This window comes from Argiope bruennichi, chromosome 5 (genome assembly GCF_947563725.1).
Source record: "Argiope bruennichi chromosome 5, qqArgBrue1.1, whole genome shotgun sequence".
NCBI classification, from domain to species: domain Eukaryota; kingdom Metazoa; phylum Arthropoda; class Arachnida; order Araneae; family Araneidae; genus Argiope; species Argiope bruennichi.
Window position 1 is genome coordinate 106,771,339 of NC_079155.1, and position 4,560 is coordinate 106,775,898.

The window sequence follows — 4,560 nt, forward strand, 5'->3', positions numbered from 1 at the left end:
GGTAATGTATGTAATCTGCTCGGGATAATTGTTTCTCGTTTAGCTTTTATTTCAGGCATTGAATATAGGACCAATGAGTCTTCAGAGATTGGCACATATAGTTGAAGTAGGAAAGCAAAGAAATGAGTATAATGAATAAGCAGTTTTAATGTGTCTAATACTTAAGAAATACTTTGTTCATAATTTTCAAAATTAATGTTAGCTTGATTTTAAATCCCAACTTGGCAGTAGGATTTTTATCGGACTGATACAAGATCAAATAATGCTAAATTCCCATCTTTCTTTAGAATAATTTCAAATTACAAGCGCGGTTTAACAGTAAATTTATAAATAGATTGAACTGCTGCAATTTTTTTGACAGGGCTATTTCATGCTCTCGTAATCGCAAAACTTAGTCAACAACTGTAATTCATGATTGTAACAAATTATTGAATCGACTCTTGTTTGGGAAGAATAGACGCATGGGATTTGACTTTCATTCTGATTGGCAGAACAGAAATTTTGTTGAAATTTTTGTCCATGGACTGACTTCGTTCTTTCATTTACAATCTCGTAAGGGAGTCGAATAAAAAGTTAGACTATAGCTTTTAAATGTCTAGTTTCTAGTTATATTATCTTGCTGTCCATTTTAAAGCTATAATTAGTATCTTATTACGATTTAGTCATTGATTATTCTAAAGCTTCTCCACATTCGATAAAATAATTATTTCGGCTTGAATTTAAAATCTAAATCCACTTTTTACCAACTAGAAATGCCATATCTCCCTTTCCAAGGTGCATATTTTTCTTTCGTTATTCTCAATTGTTCTGAAGCTTTATGCAGATGCAACATTCTTTTATTCATAGTCTTAGAATTAAATTCCGCTAGATATATTGCATAATCTAGCAACAGTCGTTTTCGGTATTTATCTTTACTAACCCACAACTAACGAAATTTGCGACGTCTCAAATTCTAGTCTGACTAGGTCATGTGTATTCAAATGTAAAAACGAATTAAACTTTGAGGAGTAATTGTGTATGCTTTTTCCATAAGTAATTTGTATGTAGAAGCTAGAATAAAACATGTAGTGAATGCGAGCCATTGAAAATTATTTTAAACAGCAAAGTGGTCAAAATAGCATGGTAATCTTTTAAAAATCTAATTTTTTAGACGAAACATTTCGTTTTAATTTTAAAATGTCCCGACTTGAAACCATTTTGGATGTGAAAAAATGTTTTGGACAAAATTTGTGGTGTAAACATATCACACAGACAAAGTACAATATATATTTCTATAAGATGGGATAGGCATTTAAAAGGAAACTTGAAGAAAAATTGTGCTTAAAATGAAATCAAAACAGCTTAAACCAATTTTGAGCAAATTAGGTCTTAAAATGGAGAAGGGCATGAAATAATAGTGCAGTTCTGTCCATCTGAAATCGGCAGTGGATTTTAGTAGGATGAATATTTAAAATTACGAGATCATTTAATTCCCATTTTAATTAGTTTCAAAATTCTTCCTTTAAAATTGCTCGGACGTGTGATGTCAAAAAAAAATTCTCAATTAAGTTTCCTTACTCCTTTGGAAATTCACTTCTGAGAACTTTCTCGTATGGTTTTTAAGAATCATTCGAAAGCCTTCAGAATGCGTTCTAATCTGTTTCTGATATCGTGTACAAATGCTAAAGACGTATTCGTGATCTTTGAATATTCTGTGCAAGCGGTCTCTAATCGGCGAGATGGCTACAATTATGGGGTCATTACTTGGTATTGTCTAGTGCAGTAGAAGAGAAACTTTGCTATTGTTTCTGCCATCTACTCGTAAGAATAGAAAGAATGTGACGTTTTTGGAATGAAATCTGGATTCTTTGTCAGATGCATTGGATGCTGTTCACAAAGAAAACTAACCACATCCATTTTGAGTACTGCATGCTATTTAACCTCCAGACCCAGATTCTTCTGACAGCATATACCTGGATAGCCAAGAAACCGTGTCTGAGGTTAGTATCAAAATAATATCGGTAAGTTTTTATGACTAATTCTCATACCGGAATAATTGTATACAGCTTCGTTAATTACTACGTAATTAGAATTCTACAAATCTCTTTTGATCTTCCTTGGGTGTTTATAGGCAGAAAAATTAGAACCTGCGATCTTGCAGATTTCCTGAATAAAAGCATACCATCCACTACAAGCTTTCTACGTTCCACATGCCTCCTGAATATTCTCTTCTATTGGATTCGAGGAAATATTCCTTTAAGGTGACTTGTAGTAACAGAAATTCAAGGCCAGGTAAATTCCTATATTACAAAATATGTTAAATTGCATGGCATTTTCAAATCGCCTTATTTGTTCTTTCAGAAGGCAAATTTTCCAAATGTTGTAAAGAAGAAAAATGTTCTAGACACATTCTTCAAAATAGTTACAGCACATTCAACTACCTCAACACGGATAAATTCAAGCACGTGTCATCCCGAGATCATATTCTTTGTATATAGGGACAGAATTAATCTGAAATATGAGTTTGTCAGCGTGTGACATCCATGAGCAAGATCGTCTTCAATAGGACAGCGTTCGGCTAGGAATCGCAAGGAGCTGAAATGTTTCAGGTAAACTTTTTTTTTCACTGCACTGTCAAGAACTGTATTAATAGCTTATTTAGCTGAACTGCTTAACAGGAATTTTTATAATACTAGGAATAATTTTACTAAATAACTATTCAGATAAAAACTATTCTGAGATTTTAAAAATTTTCATAGTTAAAAGACCGATATAAATATATTACACAAATAAGGTAATAAAATTCATTTTTATTTGAATTGTCTATATATGTCTAAAGATCGAATTAAATCAGTTACGCTATTGCGTTTCATGCCATTCTTAATGCATGTATTTGCGTTTTGGTTATTTTAATCTTCATGTTAACCATTCTAATTTTCTAAATTCTTGCGTTGTTTTAAATGCCACATGCAAGCATTAATGGCATCTTTTAGAATTTTTATATATTCAGCATCGTTATTGAACTTTTTCATGACTATTGAATTTTTCATACTTTTAGATACTTGCATTTACGAGACGTAATTTTTTCCAGTTTATTAAATTGATACAAATTTAATACAATGAGTGTGAAAATTTAGCCAAAATTAGCTTTTGTTCAATTAAACACAAACTGGTTTCAATATTTGATATTTTTTCAGGTATATGCTAACATGAAATAACCGAAATGGGCGAAACAAAATAATTATCTGGTTTTCGTTTAGCATTTTGAAATTATATTTTCCATTTATGGATGGAGAGCCAGAAGATATGGCTAACAATTTGTGAAGTCCTCAATTTATATCACGCCAAAAAAATGAGACTACGAATACGGATCTTTTTAACTAAACTGGTAAATAATACATAATCAATTTCTCCTGTGTGGATTCTTTGTATGGTAATCAATATTTTTTAAATGTCTATACATTTCTGATAATTTAGATGCTATTTTAAGAGATTAGATACTTTTATTTTATTTCAGTTCCTGATATAAATTCTGTAGATAACAATTTGGATTGCCAGAAAACGATATCTTCGGTATGAACCCAAGAAATCGGTATGTTGCAATAATTTTGCTAACTATTGCTCTTAAATGAATGTAGGGTATAATCATTTGATTTCATAACGATGTAATTGAAAATTCAAAATAAAATTTAATTAAATTTTGAAAGTCTTTAAATTGATATTCATTCGTTGCGTATGGATTTTTTGTAGAATAAAGACATGCCATCCACCATCAGAAGACTGTCTACATTTTCAACTCCTTGATGAATTGACAATATATACAGGATACAGAAAATATTATAGATGACGTAGAAATAGAAATACAAATACAGTAAGTTCATGAATTTTAACTATTGCCAAAACATAGTATTTTTAAATGCTTAATTGTAATCCTTGAAAATATTTTCTTAAAGCCTATGATGCAGTTTCAAGCCATATCGACACGTATCGTTGGGATCAACTTATCCATGTAAGGGTAGAATTGATCGGTCGCCTGAGAATGCTACAATCGCCTACACGCCGTTGCCTTCCAACCAAGTACCTCTTCAGATGGTGAAACTGATGGGATAAGGATTGTACACGGGTAATTTTATTTCGCCTGTTTTAACTTCCGGAAAACTTATCTGGACGAATAAAATATTATACTATTCATAAATAAAATTTTCGTATTAGCATTTCTTTTTCTAATTGTAACAACTATCAAATTTATATTCTGCTATGTTCCCAAGCGTCTCGATAGCAATCAAATGCAATTCTGTGTAACAAATAGAATATTTTCATTAAGCATAATGATTTCCTTTTGGAAAGCACTGTAAATGTTGAAGAAATCTTAACATAATAGCCCTTATGGCTCCTCAGTCCGCCTTTCTGGTGGTTACATAGATTTAGACACAATACATTCTTATTAGAACAGTTGTAATAGTATTACTATTCGATGTCACATTAATCTCTTTAGGAAATCTAACAAATCAAATATTTCGGAGGTTTCTAAACCTTAAAGATTCCTTGTATTCGCATAAGTATAATGCATCGCATTAGTTT

General features: G+C 31.3%; 1 long non-coding RNA gene across 1 annotated transcript; it reads left to right on the forward strand.

Moving 5' to 3' along the window:
• The first annotated feature begins 2,239 nt into the window (after positions 1–2,239).
• On the forward strand, positions 2,240–4,092 carry LOC129969335 (uncharacterized). Its single transcript, XR_008784493.1, has 3 exons — positions 2,240–2,588; positions 3,730–3,850; positions 3,933–4,092. It is a non-coding gene; the product is annotated as an uncharacterized LOC129969335 (long non-coding RNA).
• The last annotated feature ends 468 nt before the right edge of the window (positions 4,093–4,560 follow it).